The sequence below is a fragment of the Salmo trutta genome, chromosome 3, assembly GCF_901001165.1.
Source record: "Salmo trutta chromosome 3, fSalTru1.1, whole genome shotgun sequence".
NCBI lineage: Eukaryota > Metazoa > Chordata > Actinopteri > Salmoniformes > Salmonidae > Salmo > Salmo trutta.
Window position 1 is genome coordinate 28232619 of NC_042959.1, and position 24038 is coordinate 28256656.

The 24038-nt window shown below is 42.3% G+C and overlaps 1 protein-coding gene across 1 annotated transcript in view; it reads right to left on the reverse strand.

Moving 5' to 3' along the window:
• LOC115165211 (catenin delta-1-like) overlaps positions 1 to 23385 on the reverse strand; it is a 50139-nt gene extending 26754 nt beyond the window's left edge. The window contains exons 1-2 of the mRNA XM_029718216.1: positions 23083 to 23385; positions 22035 to 22113 (exon numbers count right to left, since the gene is read on the reverse strand). The gene's annotated coding sequence lies outside the window, so the exon portion shown is untranslated. The remainder of the gene's footprint in view (positions 1 to 22034; positions 22114 to 23082) is intronic.
• Positions 23386 to 24038: the final 653 nt, after the last annotated feature.

Consider the following 24038-nt stretch of genomic DNA (forward strand, 5'->3'; position numbering starts at 1 on the left):
AGCTAGCGTCATCTGGCTAGTGAGGCTCGACCTGACCGGATTAGGCACAATAGTGGACTTTGCGGTTAGCCTTCAAAATAAAAGTACCTCTTTGAAAGTGATGCAGAAGGTTACAATTGGTGGAATCATGCCATATTTAGACTAGATAATGTTAATCAAGGTTGGAATGTGAAGCAATGACATGGGGTATCAGTCTGACACCCACAGAACACAACTGTGAAGAGTTTACGCAAAAATTAGCGTTGTGGCTCTTATCACGGGACTGCGACTGTGAAATCACCTCCCCAGTCAGCCTATTGTGTGTATTGACATTCATATTGCACTGTACAGCTTTAACTAAGGATTGGAGATCAATAAAATGGGCTAACAGTCTACTCAATACCCAAGATATTTTTTCCCCAATGTCCTCAGAGTTATCAGACTCAAACATCCACGCAGTATCGTTTTTCTTCGGGAATAGTGTTCAATACACATAGGTTGACAATAAATGTGTCTCAATTCACAGTTGTTTCAGAGGCCCGTAATAAGAGCTACGATGCTAATTTTCTCTGGGTGTCACTGAGTAGACACACCCCATGTCAATGACCAACAATCCATACAGTGAAATAAGTATGCTCCAATGCAATTTTAAAGTACACTACATCAAGTGCGATTTCAACAGATTTGTCAAATTAACAAATTGTCTTTTGTTTTACACCTTTCTTCTCCCCAATTTTGTGGTATCCAATTGGTAGTAGTTACAGTCTTGTCTCATCACTGCAACTCCAGTACGGACTCGGGAGAGGCGAAGGTCGAGAGCCATGCGTCCTCCGAAACGCAACCCAACCGCACTGCTTCTTGACACAATTGAGACACATTTATTGTCAACCTATGTGAATTGAACACCATTCCCGAAGACGATACTGCGTGGATGTTTGAGTCTGATAACTCTGAGGACATGGGGGAAAAAATATCTTGGGTATTGAGTAGACTGTTAGCCCATTTTATTGAAATCAGGGACTGTAGTGACGCCTCTTGCACTGAGATGCAGTGCCTTAGACCGCTGCGTCCGTGTGTGTGTTAACTATTTAACTGTACTAGAACGCTTAAAAAGGCTGCAAAAATGTTAAATATCACTATCAGGTTTTTTGGCAAGGAAACTATTGGATATTGTACCGTCCAAAAATGTCATATCGGTGCATCACTAATTTATTTGTTAATTCCATTCATTTACTTTTATATTTGTGTGTCTTGTTGTGAATTGTTTTAAAATATTAATGCACTGTTGGAGCTAGGAACACAAACATTTCACTACACCCGCAGTAACATCTGCACGTGACCTCTGTTCATTTGGTGAAACAGCCCAATGACTATCCAGCCAGACAATACACACACCTATATTACACTAGCTTTAACAGTACAGTAGCTGTGGCTCAGTTGAGACTGCAGCTCTTGTCTGGGCCAGACAAAACACACCGTCAGCAGAGAGACAAGAACACCAACTCCCAGGATCCATCTCTCCTCTCCTTTGTTTAATACCCTCCAGTACTGGCCGTCCCTCCCCCAGCCCATTTCTCGCTCACTCTCCCAACCTCGCCTTAAGCCCCTTCGCTCCTTTTTCTCTCTACCAATCTCTGTCCATCCTTCTCTCCCCCTCTGTCAACGTCCCCTGTTTCATCCCTCTCCCTCACTGTTCTTCGTTCCAGCCTCTTCAGAGCACACAATAGAACGGAATAGATAACATGCAGTATTATCAGAGCCAGACAAACAGGCTCAGACAGTAGTAATTACTCTTATCTGCTGATAAAACATCTCATGCACCCATTGGTTCCTGGTTTAAAAAGAGGTCACTATACCAAGGCTCCACACACAAACAAGCACAGACATACACCTGTCAAACCGGTTTGGCTAGGGAGGGGCATGGGGAGAGACGGAGGTGACCACATTTGTCTCTTTCGGTCTGACACATACAGACAGAGGACTCCTGGTATACTACTGCCTCTCTCAACAGCTACTGAAAATCAGGAGTAAGAGCTGTGGTTTAAGGATCAGCCACATCGGGAAATGGGTACTTAGCACCTGTACCCAGAGAGTCGTCAGTTAACAGTTTTACCTCCGATTTCCTTCTTTTAAATACTCAAGGAGGCAATAGCTTGTTTGCCTTGTGCCTGCTGTAGCTAATGTACGCTAACTGGCAAGCTACACTAACGTTGCTAGCTAGCTATAATTTGTAATAAGCCGTTGACACTAACCAGATTGCCACAACTAGATAACTAGCAACATCATTCAATCAATGGATTTGTAAAAAAAAAAAAAACAGCTACCTGTTAGCTGTCGAGTCAATGGAGTAGCTAGCTATGTTGTGCTAAATGGCTATACTAACCATTTAGCTAACGTTAGATGGCAAGAGAAATGGCCGTATGGGATAATGGAGAGTGAATTAAATGATTTCTTCATCTTGATAGATAGCTAGCTTGGTAGAGCATTTAGTGTTGTGTGCACTGTGCTTCCTGGCTCAGTAAGAAAGGTGAACATTAGGTAGCTAACTAATGAAAAGGTGCACATTAACAACCTAACAAAATTCCTTCTAGGACAAAACTCCTTAGCTAGATGTAAAGATCTGCTTTAGGAAAAATATGCAACTTTGTTGTAGTTCGAACAATTGATGAAAAGGGAGTGGATTACACTGAGAAAAGTGCCCTCTTTCTTGTCACTTCTGTTAGCGCGTACACTGATTGGCTCAAAGTCAAGTTCTCGGCCACTGACGAGCATTGCGATTCTACAAGTAGAAACGGCAGGGGTGTAATCAATACGCAGATTCTGCTGCAAAACATTTTACAACAGACACCATTTAACCCAAAAGGAAAACGCAACCAAGAGTTTTAAATTACCGTACGACAGACCACGTATTCACCCTGCACACCCTAACTGACAAACAAAACAAAAACAGCAAAATCTTCAACATTTGATAAAAAAAAAAAAGGCTGATTCAATTTGGCATGAGGGCCTGCTATGGAAAGTAGTGTTGGGAGAAAAACATGACATAAAATGTCTTTCCACAGGACCAGGTGGTGAGACAGGGATGCAGCTTAAGCCCCACCCTCAACATATATCAACACGTTGGGGAGGGCACTAGAACAGTCTGCAGCACCCAGCCTCACCCTACTCGAATCTGATGATCTGGTGCTTCTGTCCCCAACAAAGGAGGGCCTACGCAGCACCTAGATCTTCTGCACAGATTCTGTCAGACCTGGGCCCTGACCGTAGATCTCAGTAAGACAAAAATGGTGTTCCAAAAAAGGTCCAGTTGCCAGGACCACAAATTCCATCTAGACACCGCTACAAACCTCGGCCTAAACATCAGCGCCACAGGTAACTTTCCAAAGCTGTGAACGATCTGTGAGAAGGCAAAAAGGGCCTGCTATGCCATCAAAAGAAACATACCAATTAGGATCCGTCTAAAAATACTTGAATCAGTTATAGAATCCATTGCACTTTGTGGTTGTGAGGTCCGCTCACCAACCAAGAATTCGCAAGATGGGACAAACACCAAATTGAGACTGCATGCAGAATTCTGCAAAAATATCCTCCATGTACAACATAAAACAAATAATGCATGCAGAGCAGAATTAGGCCAACACCCGCTAATGATCAAAATCCAGAAGAGAGCCATTAAATTCTACAAACGTCTAAAAGGAAGTGATTCCAAACCTTCCATAACAAAGCCATCACCGACAGAGAAATGAACCTGGAGAAGAGCCCCCTAAGCAAGCTGGTCCCAGGGCTCTGTTCACAAACAAACAGACCCAACCAAAATCAGGAGAAACAAAAAGATAATTACTTGACACATAGGAAAGCATTTACAAAAAAACAGAGCAAACTAGAATGCCATTTGGCCCTAAACACAGAGTACACAGGGGTAGAATACCTGACCACTGTGACTGACCCAAACTTAAGGAAAGCTTTGACTATGTACAGTCTCAGTGAGCATAGCCTTGCTATTGAGAAAGGCTGCTGAAGGCAGACCTGGCTCTCAAGAGAAGACAGGCTATGTGCACACTGCCCACAAAATGAGTTGGAAACTGAGCTGCACTTCCTAACCCCCTGCCAAATGTATGGCCATAGAGACACATATTTCCCTCAGATTACACAGACCCACAAAGAAATTGAAAACAAATCCAATTTTGATAAACTCTCATATCTATTGGGTGAAATACCACAGTGTGCAATCACAGCAGCAAGATTTGTGACCTGTTGCCACAAGAAAAGGGCAACCAGTGAAGAACAAACCAATTGTAAATACAACCCATATTTATTTTCCCTTTTTGTACATCATTACAACACTGTATATAGACATGACATTTGAAATGTCTTTATTCTTTTAGAACTCGTGTAACGTTTACTGTTAACGTTTAGCTTATTTCACTTGCGTGTTATCCATTTCACTTGCTTGGCAATGTAAACATTGTTTCCCATGCCAATAAAGCCCCTTAAAGTGAAATTGGGAGAGAGAGAGGTGCTGACAAAGGGGTAAAAAGGTGAAGGGAGGAACAGAGGTGTATTGTGAAATGGGAAGGGAGGGGGGGGGGGGCTGACTCACAGTTTCACCTGTGGGGGACTGAGTGTGTGAGAACGAGAAAGAAGCAGAATGAGAAAAAGAACAGTGTGAGAGAAAGTGTCCGAGCCACAGAGAGCAAGGGTAGAGACCAGGCCAGCATGGAATGTGATGACATCACCGAGTAGAACTGCCCTTTAAACAATAGAAAATACACCTCTCGCTGCCTCGTCGGCTCCCGTCTGACGACTCACCACACACACAAATCCCGTTCCACGTCTGTTGCTTTTTGCTCTGCTTAGGATGGATGACAGACAGGGGCAGAAGAGGCAGCTAGAGAGAACTTCTATTGTTTAAAAAAGGGATGAATATTTCTCAAGCGGGTTGCTTTATTTTGGAATAGAGGTGTTCAGGAATCAGAGATGAGGGGTGTGAAGAAGTGATGAGGATGGATGACATCATTTTAACAAACACACAGCCAAAGGCCACTGCCCACCTGCACAAACTCTTGTCCAGTAACACATGCCCTTATATGGGAAGACGCAGCACAGCAGCACAGAACTGTTGTTATCTACCCCACAGTCAGGAGAGAAAGAGGGGAGGAGTAGGGAGAAGATAAGGAGTGCTGAATAAAATAAAGTGAAGCTTACATTCCTCAGACTGTGTCGGCTCAAATCGCTACAAAAGTCCCTAGTTAAGACACAACAAACCGTAGTAGGAGAACTGTGGGTTCAGTATGGAGACAGTAACATCTCAAGGCAAGCCTCGGTCACAGTGACCCATTCACAAAGCGAGCAAAACCCAGTCTGGCATTCCACACAAGTCTCATTCATTTAGTGAAACCCATCATTACCACTCAAATCCAAATGTTTGTTATCATTTACAAATAAGGAATGTGTGTGTGTGATTGAGCATATTTTTTTGCTCGTTGGTGTGTGGGTCTGCGTGTCTGAGTGTAAACCACAGACAGTGGGGAATTCGCAGCTGTTCGTTTGGGCGGCCACTGGAACAATGAGAAGTTTGTGTGAGTGAGAACAAGCGTGAAAGTGTTAAGAGTGCGGCTTAGGCCGTGTGTGTTTAAGGGGGGCTGAACTTACAGATTTAGCCTCTGCTACAATCATCCATCACGTTGAACACCTTTTAGTTCTCCTTAAATGCTTTCAATATTTGTATTGAATTTAGAAAATATTGTGCTATTGAAATTGTTCAATATTGTCCCTTGTATAGAGGCCAGATTTAGACATCGCTACATAAACTTGGTGTTGAAGACAGGGATGCAATCTGGTGAGGGCTCAAAAAGGCAACACTGTTGCACTGAAACAAGCAAAAAAAAAATCCCTGTTAGGGGGAAATGCAGGTTAACTAATTAAACAAAGAAAATGATCTACATGCTCAGTCTGTGTAAAATAAAGTGGTTCATGTGAACCTAACTCACAGCTAAAAAAATGTAAAGAAAGCAATCCAATGTTATTAGTTGCCTAGACTTTACTGCAAATGACGCTTAAGTCTTGAGAGAAAAACCCCCCCACTTATATTGCAATTAGCCATGACAGCCTTTATAATAGAACGCGTGTGACCACACACACACACACACACACACACACACACACCTACCTAAATATTGCACTTGGGAAAAAACATGTTAAAGTAGAAATATAACTAAACTAAAAGGCATTCTATTTTTGCTCTATTATAGTGGCCACTATAGTAGACATTGATCAAGTGCACAAGGCTACATGTGTGCAAAAATAACGTTGACTGAGTAAAATGTAATAGTCCCCCCTCACTCACACACGTGTTACTGTGAAGTGCAACACGACAAGCCATATCTTTGGGCTACACGGCACATTATTACATTGTACACTTTCTGCCTGTGGACATCTGTTCTACAATGTGCCAGCAGAGCATGATACCCTTTGTTGGCATAACTGATCTCTTTCAGGCAGGGAGTACACCTGGCATACACACTTTTCTCCACTGTATAGAAAAAGTGAGAAATCGGGAAAGTGTGTGGTGTTACATTCACCTCTATAGAGGGATCCAGATTAAGCCAGGCCCAGCTGTACTTGTTCAACAAGCAACGCCTCATTTTCACCTAATTCTCCCATTCTGAAAATTAACCACATACTGTCGAGGTTAAACATTAGTTCGTTAGCTAGTTAACATTTCACAGACTGCGCGTTATAACATGAGGAACGGCAAGGAGTCATATACCAGTTAATACTATAGCGAATTGGTTAGGTTATGAATGTTAGCTCATCTGATGCAACGTTAGCTAGCTAACATTAGCTGTCTGACTATTAGTCAGCTAATTTTCACATCATAAACTTAAATGATTTGATAAGTTAAGTTGGCTAATGTTACTCAACATTTCTCTGGCTAGCTAACAGAGAATTCGTTCCAGCTAGCAAGAGACTGTTGTTAAGTAACGTTAACAATACTTGTTCCACCACACCTTCTTCCTCACCTCAAACGATCCAAATGCCAGTTTTTCGGTTACAGCTCATGAGGCGCTGATGCTGTAACTCGCAAAGTGGTTGTCTCTTCGCTCATCAATAGCGTGCTGCGTTCAGTTATATGAACGATTGGCTGAGCCTTGGATACAGCCAGTATTTTTCCAAACGCACATCACTCGTTTGCTTACAGCCAGTAGTCTGATCCAAAGCCAAGCCCCCACCCAAACTTCTCATCAGATCTACACGAATCACGTAGGTTAGTGACGCACTGATTTTACATTTTTGACAGATGCCCCATATTTTCCTCGCTCCCCCCCAAAAAAACTATACGGATAACAGATATTTAAAATTTTAGCAGCCTTTTAAGCATTCTAGTACAGTTAAATAGTTACACACGGACGCAGCCGTCTAAGGCACTGCATCTCAGTGCAAGAGGCGTAACTGCAGTCCCTGGTTCGAATCCAGGCTGTATCATATCCGGCCTTGATTGGGAGTCCCATAGGGCAGCGCACAATTGGCCCAGCATTTTCCGGGTTTGGCCGTCATTGTAATTCAGAATTTGTTTTTAACTGACTTGCCTAGTTAAATCAAGGTTTAAACACACACACCAACAAGTTATGTCCCCATTACCAGTAAAACAATCAAAACCTATTTCTTTCACTTACTTGCTGTGCTGTTTCATTGTTCAGTCTCATCAAATAAGTGTCAAATAAGGTGGTTGACCAATCAGGACCTGAATATGACTGCACGTCACAATTTAACACGTTCATACATTTTTTTACATCGTTATTACACATTGATTACACTATCACTCGTATCTCATGTGTCAACGATTCATCGATACGTATGCTATGATGCTGGTAAAGTTATCCCGCGCACCTACAGTGCTGGTCATTTAAAAAAGCTAGCTAGCTCATGGATGCAAACAATGTTGTTTTGCTATGTTTTTGGGGAAGAACAATCTGTTTCAGTAGCTAGCTAGCTAACTATATAGCTAGGTGTCATCATCTAAAATAACAGTCCTTATTTGATTCATGGTGGCCGGACCCATCTATGTAAAGCTAGCCACAATAAGGATTAGCCACAATAGTGGACTTTGCGGTTAGCCTTTAAAATAAAAGTATGGCATAATTTTACTATTTGTATTCATTTGCATCACTGTCAATTACATAGTTTTATTTTGAAGGTTAACTGCAAAGTCCACTATTGTGGCTAGCTTCACAACACATAACCCGGTCAGGTTGAGCCTCATTAGCCAAATGAGGCAAGCTGGCTGCTTATAACGTTAGTTTTGGGCAACAGGGTTAATTTTCAACAGGGTTTATTTTTTAAAAATATTTATTTTCATGAACTGAAGTTCAATTTCAATAGGCGAACAACAAGTGGCTACCTAGCTAATACTTACAAGGATTGCTAAATCATTGCTAAGAACAGGGAATATGACTGCAGTTTCTACTGGTCATTGTTTTCAGGCTGGTTGTATTGGTGCTAGCTAGGTACCAAGCTAAAGTTAGCTACCCCAGAAGTTGCGGTCGAACAAATGATGCTTTATTACCAACGCGGTATTGTAAACAACTTAGAGCCAATTTTGTTACCGTAAGCATAGACAATACGTAGCTATTACAAAATTTAGACATTGCATATAACAGTTCCTTTCATGTCCTGCTGTTCATAGAAATAATTCAATATACCAGTTATTGCAGGAAACGAAAAGTGCGTTTGGGAGGGAAATCACAACATTTCGTCAACCTATAACCAATATTAAACCCTAGTGTGTTGGGCATTACAATCGGATGGCGTGCAGTTTCCCTCTGAATTGATGATTGCCTGGGTGCTGCCAGCTATGGACAGGCTTGAAATAAACCAACTTAAGGAAAACTTACATACCCTTCATTTAGTGACATAGTATAGTCAAAAGTTTGGACACACCTACTCATTCAAGGTTTTTTTCTTTATTTTTATTATTTTCTACATTGTAGAATAATAGTGAAAACAACAAAACTATGAAATAACACATACGGAATCATATAGTAACCAAAAAAGTGGCGAACAAATCAAAATATATATTTGAGATTCTTCAAAGTAGCCAACCTTTGCCTTGATGGCAGCGTTGCATACTCTTGGCATTTTCTCAACCAGCTTCATGAGGTAGTCACCTGGAATGCATTTCAACAGATGTGCCTTGTTCAAAGTTAATTTGTGGAATTTCTTTCCTTCTTAATGTGTTTGAGCCAATCACTTGTGTTGTGACAACCCTGGAATGAGTAGATGTCCAAACTTTGGACTGGTACTGTACCTTTTTTTGGACGAGACCGACTAACAAATTATCCTATTTACACTTTGTAGTCGTTTCAACCAGATACAGTTGAAGTCGGAATTTTACATAAACTTAGGTTGGAGTCATTAAAACTCGTTTTTATACCACTCCACAAATTTCTTGTTAACAAACTATGGTTTTGGCAAGTCAGTTAGGACATCTATTTGTGCATGACAAGTAATTTTTCCAACAATTGTTTACAGACAGATTATTTCACTTATAATTCACTGTATCACAATTCCAGTGGGTCAGAGGTTTACATACACTAAGTTGACTGTGCCTTTAAACAGCTTGGAAAATTCCAGAAAATGATGTCATGGCTTTAGAAGCTTCTGATAGGCTAATTGACATCAATTGAGTCAATTGGAGGTGTACCTCTGGATGTATTTCAAGGCCTACCGTCAAACTCAGTGCCTCTTTGCTTGACATGGGAAAATCGAAATAAATCAGCCAAGATCTCAGAAAAAATAATAATTGTAGACCTCCACAAGTCTGGTTCATCCTTGGGAGCAATTTCCAAACACCTGACAGTACCACGTTAATATGTACAAACAATAGTACGCAAGTATAAACACCATGGGACCACGCAGCCGTCATACCACTCAGAGATGAACGTACTTTGGTGTGAAAAGTGCAAATCAATCCCAGAACAGCAAAGGACCTTGTGAAGATGCTGGAGGAAACAGGTACAAAAGTATCTATATCCACAGTAAAACGAGTCCTATATCGACATAACCTGAAAGGCCGCTCTGCAAGGAAGCAGCCACTGCTCCAAAACCATCATAAAAAAGCCAGACGACGGTTTGCAACTGCACATAGGGACAAAGATTGTACTTTTTGGAGAAATATCCTCTGGTCTGATAAAACAAAAATAGAACTGCTTGGCCATCATTATGTTTGGATGAAAAAGGGAGAGGCTTGCAAGCCAAAGAACACCATCTCAACCGTGAAGCACGGGGGTGGCAGCATCATGTTGTGGGGGTGCTCTGCTGCAGGAGGGACTAGTGCACTTCACAAAATAGATGGCATCATGAGGTAGGAAAATTATGTGGATATATTGAAGCAACATGTCAAGACATCAGTCAGGAAGTTCAAACTTGGTTGCAAATGGATCTTCCAAATATACATTGACACCAAGCATACTTCCAAAGTTGTGGCAAAATGGCTTAAGGACAACAAAGTCAAGGTATTGGAGTGTCCATCACAAAGCCCTGACCTCAATCCTATAGAAAATGTGTGGGCAGAACTGAAAAAGCGTGTGCGAGCAAGGAGGCCTACAATCCTGACTCAGTTACATCAGCTCTGTCAGGAGGAATGGGCCAAAATTCACCCAACTTATTGTGGGAAGCTTGTGGAAGCCTACCCGAAACATTTGACCCAAGTTAAACAATTCAAAGGCAATACACTCAATTAGTATTTGGTAGCATGTAAACTTCTGACCCACTGGGAATGTGATGAAAGAAATAAAAGCTGAAATAAATAATTCTCTCTACTATTATTCTGACATTTCACATTCTTAAAATAAAGTAGTGATCCTAACTGACCTAAGAAAGGGATTTTTACTAGGACTAAATGTCAGCAATTGTGAAAAACTGAGTTTAAATGTATTTTGGCTAAGGTGTATGTAAACTTCCAACTTCAACTGTAGATAAAAAAAAGCATCTCTATGTCGCTTTAAGAAGATTCCTAGTCGACTTATTGCGGAATCATACCCTTTCCAAGTAAGTAGTAAGATATTTTAGCCTTAAAGCCTATCGGAAGTCAGCTGTGAGTATCGCTCAACAATAACATTGCTGCCTCCCTCACCCCCACCTTTCCCTTCCCAGGCCCTTCCTAAGAAACAGGATGTTTTGGATTCTCCTTCAGGGATGAGTGAAGACATGAGTGGTCTTCACTTTAGATAAGCAGTAGGGTGCGCACAAGCCTTTGTTCCACACCCAATTCGGCTCGCCAAGCCCGGTTCTCTTAATTCACTGACCTTGGCTGGACTATGGGGTATAGCAACAGTACAAAGTTGCCACTAATCTCGCTGCCACTGTTCTTTCACTTCCATCTATGATTTTGAGGCTTCTACCTTCACCCCTAACCGCCCTCCCACTCATGTTGAGGAAGTAAACTAATCAATTAAACCTGTAAGAGGAAGAAAAAGCGGATGCTACTGCAACAACCAACCATTACCTCAACAGCACTGACGTCAATATCTCTAGGTCACCATGTCAGCAGATAAAAGCAGAGTGCCTTAGGGGCAATGATACAGAATACATGTGCACTCAGATGCACGCAGGCCTGATACAACACTGACACACCACGAGTCACATCATCCTGTCTGCTTCTGCAGCCGTCGGTGTGACTCAGCCCAGCCAGGAGACATCTGAATACAGCGTAGCTTTCACGCATTAGTTATTAACCCAAAATCTTGGTTACTTTTTGGGTTAAACAACTAATTGACCGACGTCTGTTTAATTGTTTGAATTCCATTTTGCTCAGGTTTTTTCTGTGCGCTCAATGCACAGTTTCTGTAGAGATCTCACATTTCAGGCTTGATCTGACTGATGTAGTTTCCAACAGGCAAATATTCCACAGTTAATTACCATGTGTTCTGCACTAAACTACAATGACCATAATCCATTGGGTGCCCGCCTACTTGTCCAGTCTGTGCTGAGCACTAAGCTATAATAATAGGTGTGGAATAGAGATGAGAGAACGTGTGATCGAGAGGGCTGGAAAGCAGTTGCTTTGCGAGCTCTCTACCTGAAAACATGGCCTTCAGAAAGTACTCATACCACATTTTTTGGGTGTTACAGCCTGAACTCAAAATTGATTAAATATATTTTTTCCTCACCCATCTACACACAATACCAAATAATGACAAAGTGAAAACATTTTTTGGACATTTTAGCAAATTTACAGAAAACGAAATCTAAATGACATAAGTATTCAAACCCCTGAGTCAATACTTTGTAGAAGCACCTTTGGAAGCGATTACAGCTGTGAGTCTTTCTGGGTAAGTGTCTAAGAGCTTTCCACAACTGGACCGTTTCAACCTTAGCCCATTATTATTTTCTAAATTTTGGTTTTAGAGTATTGCTAAACCATCATTTTCAGGTCTTTCCATAGATTTAAGTCAAAACTAACTTGGCCACTCAGGAACATTCCCCGTCTTGCTAAGCAACTACAGTGCAGATTTGACATTGTGTTTTAGGTTATTGTCCTGCTGAAAAAGGTGAACACATCTCCCAGTGTCTGGTGGAAAGCAGACAACCAGGTTTCTAGGGTTTTGCCAGTGCTTAGCGCCATTCCGTTTCTTTTTTTATCCTAACAAACTCTCAAGTCCTTAACAATTACAAGCATACACGTAGCATGAAGCCGCTACTACAGCGCCTTCGTTCGAAAAAGTATTCAGACACCTTCCCATATGTGTTACATTACAGCGTTATTCTAAAATTTTTTTGAATTCTCAATCTACACACAAATTTCTGCTAATGTATTAAAAAAGTAACGCCTTAGTTACATAAGTACTCAGACCCTTTGCTATGAGTGCTCAATTTCGAGTAAGGTGCATCCGGTTTCCATTGATCATCCTTGAGATGATTCTACAACTTGATTGGAGTCCACCTGTGGTATATTAAATCGATTGGACATGATTTGGAAAGGCACACACCTGTCTAGATAAGGTCCCACAGTTGATAGTGCATGTCAGAGCAAAAACCAAGCCATGAGGTTGAAGGAATTGTCCGTAGAACTCCGAGACAGGATTGTGTCGAAGCACAGATCTGGGGAAGGGCACAAAAACATTTCTGCAGCATTGAAGGTCCCAAAGAACAGTGGCTTCCATCATTCTTAAATGCAAGTTTAGAAACTGGCACCATACCTACGATGACGCATGGTGGTGGCAGCATCATGCTGTGGGGAAGTTTTTCAGGGACTGGGAGACAAGTCAGGATCGAGGGAAAGAGATCCTTGATGAAAACCTGCTCTAGAGCACTCAGGACGACATTTTTTTTAACAGTTTTATATACATTTTAGAATGATGTACTGTAACAAAATGTGGAAAAAGTCAAGGGGTCTGAATACTTTCCGAATGCACTGTATGCTTGGAAATATGGAGTGGTAATCAGTAATGTGTTGTATTGGATTTGCCACAAACATAACACTTTGTATTCAGGAAAAAAGTAAATTGCTTAAAATTTTTTGCAGTATTACTTTGCTTAGTTGCAAACAGGGAATTGTGGAATATTTTTTTTAATTCTGTACAGGCTTCCTTTTCGCTGTCAATTAGGTAGTATTGTGGAGTAACTACAATGTTGTTAATGCATGCTCAGTTTTCTATCATAGCCATTAAACTAACTGTTTTATAGTAACCATTGGCCTCATGGTGAAATCCCTGAGCTGTATCCTTCCTGTCCGGCTACGGAGTTAGGAAGGACGTCTATCTTTACAGTGACAGTGTGTATTGATAATACATCCAAAGTGTAATTAACTTCGCCATGCTCAAAGGGATATTCAATGTCTGATTTTCTTTTTTATAATTTAACCAACCGATGCCCTTTTCAAATAACATATTCACCTTGACATTATGGGGTATTGTGCGTAAGCCAGTGGAAAAAAACTCAACTTAATCCATTTTAAAATTCAGGATGCAACACAAAATGTGGAAAAATGGGTGAATACTCTCTGAAGGCACTGTAAGGACAGGATGGACAGCTGATCGTCCTCACAGTGGCAGACCACGTGTAACACCTGCCCAGGATCGGTACATCCGAACTGCACACCTGCGGGACAGGTACAGGATGGCAACAACAACTGCCTGAGTTACACCAGGAATGCACAAACCCTCCATCAGTGCTCAGACTGTCCGCAACAGGCTGAGAGAGGCTGGACTTAGGGCTTGTAGGTCTGTTGTAAGGCAGGTCCTCACCAGACATCGCCTATGGGCACAAACCCACCGTCGCTGGACCAGACAGGACTGGCAAAAGGTGCTTTTCACTGACGAGTCGCGGTTTTGTCTAACCAGGGGAGACGGTCGAATTCGCGTTTATCGTCGAAAGAATGAGCATTACACCGAGGCCTGTACTCTGGAGCGGGATCGATTTGGAGGTGGAGGGTCCCTCATGGTCTGGGGCGGTGTTTCACAGCATCATCGCACTGAGCTTGTCGTCATTGCAGGTAATCTCAATGCTGTGCGTTACAGGGCAGACATCCAACTCCCTCATGTGGTACCCGTCTTACAGGCTCATCCTGACATGACCCTCCAGCATGACAATGCCACCAGCCATACGGCTCGTTCTGTGCGTAATTTCCTGCAAAACAGGAATGTCAGTGTTCTGCAATGGCCATCGAAGAGCCCGGGTGTCAATCCCATTGAACACGTCTGGGACCTTTTGGATCGGAGGGTGAGGGCTAGGGCCATTCCCGATCAGAAATGTCCGGGAACTTGCAGGTGCCTTGGTGGAAGAGTGAGGTAACAGCTCACAGCAAGAACTGGCAAATCTGGTACAGTCCATGAGGAGGAGATACACTACAGTACTTAATGGAGCTGGTGGCCAGCTGGTTACTTTGATTTTGACCCCCCTTTGTTCAGGGACACATTATTCAATTTCTGTTAGTCACATGTCTGTGGAACTTGTTCAGTTTATGTCTCAGTTGTTGAATTTTATGTTCATACAAATATTTTGTGGCAACAGTTTTGGAAAGGCCCTTTCTTGTTTCAACGTGACAATGATCCCGTGCACAAAGCGAGTTCCATACAGAAATGCTGACAAGATCGGTGTGGAAGAACTTGATATGCATGCAGAGTCCTGACCTCAACCCCATCGAATACCTTTGGGATGAACTGGAACGCCGACTGCAAGCCAGGCCTAATCGCCCAACACTCACTAATGCTTTTGTGGCTGAATGGATACAAGTCCCCGCAGCAATGTTCCAACATGTAGTGGAAAGCCTTCCCAGAAGAGTAGAGGGAGTTATAGCAGCAAAGGGGGGACCAACTATAATAATGCCCTTGATTTTGGAATGAGAGCCGTTGTCCACAATTTTGGCCATGTAGTGCATCTCACCATGTATCACCATGTATCACCATGCATCACCATGTAGAGCAACGAACCGCCCTTGCTGTCTCTGCCTTGTCGGTTCCCCTCTTCCCACTGGGATTCTCTGCCTCTAACCCTTTTACAGGGGCTGAGTCACTGACTTACTGGTGTTCTTCCATGCCGTCCATGGGAGGGGTGCGTCACTTGAGTAGGTTGAGCCACTGACGTGGTCTTCCTGTCTGGGTTGGCGCCCCCCCCTTGGGTTGTGCCGTGGCGGACATCTTTGTGGGCTATACTCGGCCTTGTCTTCGGACGGTAAGTTGGTGGTTGTAGATATCCCTCTAGTGGTGTGGGGGCTGTGCTTTGGCAAAGTGGGTGGGGTTATATCCTGCCTGTTTGGCCCTGTCCGGGGGTATCATCGGATGGGGCCACAGTGTCTTCTGATCCCTCCTGTCTCAGCCTCCAGTATTTATGCTGCAGTAGTTTATGTGTCGGGGGGCTAGGGTCAGTCTGTTACATCTGGAGTATTCTCTTGTCTTATCCGGTGTCCTGTGTGAATGTAAATATGCTCTCTCTAATTCTCTCTTTGTTTCTTTCTTTCTCTCGGAGGACCTGAGCCCTAGGACTACCTGGCATGATGACTCCTTGCTGTCCCCAGTCCACCTGGCCATGCTGCTGCTCCAGTTTCAACTGTTCTGCCTGCGGCTACGGAACCCTGACCTGTTCACCGGACGTGCTTGTTGCACCCTCGACAATTACTATGATTATTATTATTTGACCATGCTGGTCATTTACGAACATTTTAACATCTTGACCATGTTCTGTTATAATATCCACCCGGCACAGCCAGAAGAGGACTGGCCACCCCTCATAGCCTGGTTCCTCTCTAGGTTTCTTCCTAGGTTTTTGGCCTTTCTCAGGAGTTTTTCCTAGGGAGTTTTTCCCAGCCACCGTGCTTCTTTCACATGCATTGCTTGCTGTTTGGGGTTTTAGGCTGGGTTTCTGTACAGCACTTTGAGATTTCAGCTGATGTACGAAGGGCTATATAAATAAATTTGATTTGATTTGATCTCCGCTGCACCTGCAACAACACGTCTGAATGTCATTTGCGCCAGTGTTTGACGATAAATTAGATTACAGTCCTTCATGTTGATTTAATTGTGTGTGGCTGGTAATAAGATTGAGGAATTAGACTATTAATCCACTTACCTCCACGCAAACACACACACTGAACCTCCCAAACACTGTAGTGTACACACACACACAAACTTAGCCTTTGACTCATGAGGCGAATAGTGATGGCACTGCAGTGGATAGTTGCCGTCTTACAGGCTCCTGACCAATTCTGCCATTGTGTTTTTACGCTGATCTTAATTTTTGGGCTGCATAATGTTTCTGCCACATCCTATGATTGAAAACAGCTTCTGGACATCCGAACAGAGATCACAAACCTCGATTTTGATGGAGATTTCTACTAAAACGAGTCAGCAACTCTGGAAGTTATGCTTACCCCGGACCAGGCCTGATCCCCGGGACTTGAAGGAGAAGGGGGTTAAGAGAGGCAAGCAAGGTGGCGTCATTATTAGACTAAGTCGGCGAGTATCTAGACCGCCATTGTTTTGTTGGCGAACGTAACTGAACTGTAATATCCTGTTTCTCGTAGTCGTGGCTGAACATGGACATTATATACCTCACTGGCTTTTCCATGCATCGTTAAGATCGGACGGCAGCCTCGGGGTAAGATGAGGGGTGTGTCACTTTTACCAACAGCTGGTGCAAAATCTCTAAATGTTAAAGAAGTCCCAAGTTCTTGCTCACCTCAGAATACCGCATAAACTGCAGATCAGACTGTGTAACAAAAGCGTTCTATATGTTTCTGTATAGGGCCATAAGCAAACAAGAAAATGCACATCCAGGAGGCGGGGTTTCTCATGGCCAGTGAATTTAATGTAGGGAAACAAATCAGTTTGACCTCATTTTTACCAGCATGTCACCTGTGCAACTAGAAGCAAAAAAATATATTAAAGAAAATAAGTGACTCTACATCACCTTTACTCCACAAACAGAAAGTCATACAAATCTGACCATAACTCTATCCTCATGATTCCTGTTTACAAGCAAAATAAATCAAAACAGGAAGTACCAGTGACATGCTCAATTACAGAAGTGGTCCAATGAAGCAGATGCTAAGATACAGGACTGTTTTGCTAGCACAGACCGGAATATGTTTACATGATTAATCTGATAATACTGAGGAGTTTACCACATCAGTCACCGGCTTCATTAACCTCACTAAGGTAGGGGGCAGCATTCAGAATTTTGGATGAAAAGCGTGCCCAAAGTAAGATGCCTGCTACTCAGGCCCAGAAGCGAGGATATGCATATAATTGGTAGATTAGGATAGAAAACACTCAAGTTTCCAAAACTGTTAAAATAATATCTGAGTATAACAGAACTGATATGGCAGGTGAAAACCTGAGGAAAATCCATCCAGGAAGTGCTATTATTTTTAAATGGCTGTTTTTCCATTGAAAGCCTATCCACCATACAAAGACTTATGACCCAGTTCACGATCCCTATGGCTTCCACTACGTGGCCAGTCTTTAGGCATTGTTTCAGGCTTTACTCTGAAAAATGAGGGAGAAACACCACTTTCAATGAGAAGACATTGGAAATTTCCAGACATGAGTCCTGTGCGTGACCGGGAGCATGCCTTTCTTGTTTTTCCTTTTCTATTGACAAAGCTATTGTCCGGTTGAAATATGATCGATTATTTATGGCAAAAACAACCTAAGGATTTGATTACAAACATCGTTTGACATGTTTCTACGAACTTTTATGGTACTTTTTTGATTTTTCGGCTGCCTGCTGTGACCGCGCTTTGTTCCAATGGATTACTGAACAAAATGCACCAACAAAACAGAGGTTTTTGGATATAAAGAGGGACTTTATCTAACAAAACTAACATTTATTGTGTAACATAGAGTCATGGGAGTGCAACCATATGAAGATCAAAGGTAAGTGATACATTTTATCGCTATTTCTGACTTTTGTTACTCCTCTACTTGGCTGGTTACTGTTTGTAATGATTTGTCTGCTGGGCGCTGTTCTCAGATAATCACATGGTTTGCTATCGCCGTAAAGTCTTTTTGAAATCTGCCACCCTGGTTGGATTAACAAGAAGTTAATCTTTAAACCGATGTATAACACTTGTATGTTTTATGAATTTTTAATCTATTTTTGAATTTGGCGCTCTGCAATTTCACTGGACATTGGCCAGGTGGGACGCTACCATCCCACACCCCCTAGAGAGGTTAATAAGTGCATCGACGACGTCGTCCCCACAGTGACTGTACGTACATATCCCAACCAGAAGCTATGGAGGCAACATCCACACTGAGCTAAAGGCTAGCGCTGCCGCTTTCAAGGAGTGGGACGTGTATGAGAAATCCCACCATGACCTCTGAAGAGCCATCAAACGGGCAAAGTGTCAATAAAGGACTAAGATCAAATCCTACTGCGCCGACTGACGCTCAAAAGTGGTAAAGCTTGCAAAATATCACAGATTACAAAGGGAACCCCAGCCTCGGGCTGCCCTACCAGACGAGCTAAATGCCTTTCATGCTCGCTTCGAGGCAAGCGACACTGAACCATGCATGAGAGCACCAGCAGTACCGGACGACTGATCGCGCTCTATGTAGCCGATGTGAGTAAGACATTTAACCTTTTCATACGCGAGTTCCAACTATTTTTAACGGTCACCCCAACGTGAGTTTTTTTTATGCGTGTGATGTCAGAATGGACTCATTGTTCCAAAATTTGATTGTTACAGGACAGTTAACCCACGCTGCCCTCAAACCAAGGCACGCTGCCTGCAAATTATAGGCGGTTTCAACTTGTCAATATCAAATTATTTTCTAACCAGTTTTATTTTCTACCAACAGTTTGAATTGAGGTGTGTTCTGCCTCCTCATTAAATCACACAGAAGTGAACAATTTCACTGATGCGGACAATTTACATTTGAGGCATTACTGAGCCGGACAAACCTCTAATCGACGAGAGCCGAAGAACAAACTTTTCCTCCCTGGCACATTTTCCGGCTGGCACCTGCTTTGCCTTCACTACTAATAACTTTGGACATGTGAGTTCCTATCAAAGTAAGTTCCTTATTACGTTACATACATAGTTTCTGTATATAGTGTCATTATTTCTACTGTAGCACACCGTATGCATGTATGGAGCATTATGTATTTACTGTTATATTCACATTTTCAATGACTGGTGACAAATCATACATTGCAAAGATTGTGATGGACATGTACGTAAAATACTTTTTTGAAGGTTGTACTGATTACGATGAGCTAATGCTAAGCTAATTGTCAGCTATGTTTGTTGATATCATACAATGCATTCTTGGTTGTCACACCTGTCAGACGTTATAACAAAACGAGGTGAAGGGATACACTTTCAGAAATGAATGATGGTAGATCACACACCCCCTTCAACATGCATCCTGCAAACAGACCCAAATCATCTTGTAACCTTTCATAACCGATTGACGCAACAAAAAAACACGGTAGCGCGCACAAATATCCATTGTCTGATAACTTGAGACTTTTACTGTGTTTTACTGGTGAGGTCACCCGTGATGTGATGAATTATAAATAGTAATTGCTATAAGCTAATTAATATCATGGTTTCTGTCAGCCAAGAGCTAACTAAATATGACTGCTTGTGTTAGGTCACGCTTTCCTCAGTTAGTGCTACATTTTTCCGGTTTGGATGAGAATTGTGTTATGCTGTCGCTACTTCTGTGAATGTCTGAACATTGCATACCAAAAAAAGCTGCTCACATTTGAGGACATTACATTTTAAAAACTGTTGGTGCAAAATGCTTGTGAAAAAAAAACTGTGGCCAGCTCAAACCCTGACTGTTGCGTCACTCGTAACTGGACATTCTAAATATGTGTTCTAATCACAGCGGTTTGAGCGTACAATGCCAGGACCACTGCAAAATGATCAGACCTGTGTGTTCATACGTGTCAAAGGGTTAAAACAAGTAAACATTCCACAAGGCTGCAGTGCCAGACGTATTACCAGGACATGTACTCAGAGCATGCAATGACCAACTGGTGGGTGTCTTCACTCTTCCGCAACATCAGCAAAACAAAGGAGCTGATTGTCGACTAAAGGAAATGGAAGGACGAGCACACCACATCGATGGCGCTGTAGTAGAGCAGGTCGAGAGCTTTAAAACCTCTGTTTCCACATCACTAAGGAATAAAAATGGTGCACACACCTTCGAGAAGGCACGGCAACACTCTTCACCCTCAGGAGGTTGAAAAGATTTGTCATTGGCCCTCAGATCCTCAACAAGTTCTCCAGCTGCACCATTGAGAGCATGTTGACTGGCTGTGTCACCGCTTGGTATGGCAACTGCTTGACATCCGACCGCAGGGCGCTACAGAGGGTAGGGCATACGGTCCAGTACATCATTGGGGCCAATCTCCATGCAACCCAGGACCACTATACCAGGAGGTGTCAGAGGATGGCCCTAAAAATGGTCAGACTCCAGCCATAGTCAGACTGCTCTCTCTGCTACTGCACGGCACTGATGCACCAATTCTGGAACCAACAGGACCCTTTACAGCTTCTTCCCCCAAGCGATAAGACTACTAAATAGTTAACCAAATAGCTACCCAGACTACCTGCATTGACCCTCTTTGCACTAACACTTGACTCATCACATTCGCTGCTGCTACTGTTTATCATCTATCCTGTTGCCTGGTCATTTTACCCCTACCCTATCTATATGTACATATCTACCTCGTACCCCTGCACATCGACTCAGTACTGGTACCCCATGTATAAAGCCAAGTTATCATTATTCATTGTGTATTTATTCTTTGTGTTATTATTTTTACATATTTCTCTTTGTGTTGGGCTCGTAAGTAACCATTAAACTGTTAGTCTACACCTGTTGTTTACAAAGCATGTGACAAATAAAATGTGATTGCTTTAAAGACTATAACCTCTGGACAACTCATCTGGTCACACAAACACCGCCTGAAGAATATCAACAATCTCAGCTACTTCACAACAAATAAAACTTGGTCTGTTAGTGTACAGACACACTCGGGTGCTGTCCTGTTCCACCTGCATCACAGTGAAGGTCTCAGGGAGATCCCTTGTTGACTGTTATCAGACTGAGGAACACCTGCACAGGGACCAGACACGACTGATATACCCAAATTAATTCCAACATCACCTCAGGTGAACAAGCAACAAACAGTGACTTAACTGGCTTCCTCGGCTAGACATGAAATACAAATGCCAATAACTACGACCCAATATACGGGGTTGGATCCTTCTTAGTCAAAGCACATGTCGACAGTTCATCCCACCCAAGCTTTTCCCTAACAAAACAAGTTCACTCAGGAACCACCGGAACAGGTTAGCTGACAGGGGAAAAACACCTGTGGGGGGAATTCAACTTGAAGACCACCCCAACCACTACCACAGTTATATGCAGTCATACACTCATTGTATAACTGGTAATGATAAAAACAACCAAAGGCAATAGCAAACACCTCTAATTAAATATGGTCGAGGGGGAACTTGTTCTTCGTTCAGGCTTTGGTTTATCTTATAATCCTTCACATGGGGAGAAAACACTGGACAATTCAACCACCCTTACCTGTGTCGGGTGTAGTCAATAATGTATGCTTGTTTGTCCCCTCGTTTGAAGTGGGGCTGTTGTCACCACACTTCAGATACTATAACGACAAGAACATAGAAGTTAAACACTCCAGTCTTGCATAGTGACTAGTCAAATGAATGAGTTGCCCGGGAAGCACAAACCAAAAAGTTAAGTTAATTTGATCAACCAGCCATACTAACACGAAAAACGCGTAGCTAGCTATTAGTGTTAGTTATCAAGGACATTCATATGGCAATCGTGCCAAAATAAGTGTTTCGATTTTTTTGTATCTACAAAATGTTATTTTGCTTAAATTGATAGATTTAACAGCAAATTGAATGAGGTCGATTGATGCCAGGATTATGTAAAATTCAAACAAAAGATAAGTCGGTGCATGGGTATTCAGGGAACGATGGCTATCTGGGTTTTCAGATGGGGTTTCATCCATATCTAGCTAACAGTGACTAGCTACGTTTAGCTAATAAAAACTATGGAATACCGTCAACTAGCTAGTTAGTTATGAATTACCGTTACAAGGATGCAGCAAGTTTATTTCTAAATCTCGCGGGCTAACGTTAGTTCGTTTGGTTGACCAGTTAGCCACTGTTAGCTAACAAGAGAATTAGCTAACCAAGTTATCGTTAGCTGGCTAGCTTGTTTGACTAACTAACCAGTTTACTAACCATCCGTGGTGTGCCTAGATTTGCACAAACTAGCTGGCAAGGTAACGTTAGTTGCTAACACACCGAGCAGTCTTGAGTTTGACTTTAAACGAACCTTGCACGCTGGTTAAAATGTTTGGTAGCTAGCTAGATAATAGGTCCTCCGCCACCACTTGTGGTAGACACTGGCCTACTAGACATACTTCAAGCTGGCTATCCGTGTAGAGCGGAATTTGGGCGTTTTAACCCCAATCACGGTCATTGGAAAAGTCGTGCTGATCTGTGCCCCAGTGACCACTCCTTGACGACACTGCGGTTTGCGAACTAAGTAAAACACTGCCAAACGATCCATTCAATAGGTTTGTATATTTTACTTTACTTACATATCCGTCTCGTATTCTCGGTCTCTTCCCAACGTATTTATTTTATCCCAGTTTCTTCTTCTTCTTCTTCTTCTTCTTCTTCAGGTTCTTCTTCTGGTTTCTCGGTCAAACTCGGTCGGCGCAAAGCAACGGGACGAATACATAGGGGCTAGAGGGCGGGCATAACAGATACATTTTACCGTAAATGCGGAAAACATTTGGCCGAACAAGATTCCACCCAAGTAATGGTGTCACAAGTTGCAGAATGAACAGTCAGGAGCACACAGCACACTAGAAAATTAACTTCTCCACAAATATCCAACTGAATGGACATGAAAAATATATATATATATATTCAATTGGGATGGGTTCAATACTTGATTTTGAAGTTGTGAAATGTCCCAGACTCTCCCCCCATTTATCTTCTGCTTGGATAGTTCCATCTGAGCCACTGGCTTAATCTCATTCTTTAACTTTTATTTGTGGTTGAGTTGGATAAGTGGATCCAACATACTGTATTATTTGCTAACTTGTCAACAAGTTAATAGGCTATTTATTGCATTTCAAAAGTGATATGGAATTGTGTTTGGTTGTCAAATATCATGTTTAGGATATTTATCTTCTGCTTGGATAGTTCCATCTGTGCCACTGATTTTGTCTGGCTTTAAACTCTGATACAAACAGAAAGAAGAGTTAAATCATGTGCTGACAATACAGTATTTGTCACCCTGTAGAAGTGCATGACTGCATCAGTAGAATGTGTGTGTCGCTGAAACTGTCTGCCCATGTGGTCAAAATTGTCCTTTATATCCTTCTGACGTTTTATGATGAGCATTTACATCAAACAGTTTCCTAAGTTTACCTCATGCTCTGCTAGCTATTTGCCTTAAAAGCACTGTAGAAGCTTTAGTAAAGTCAACTGGCCAGATAAACAATAGCAAATTGTGGGATGTGTGTGTCTGTGTGTGTGTGTGTGT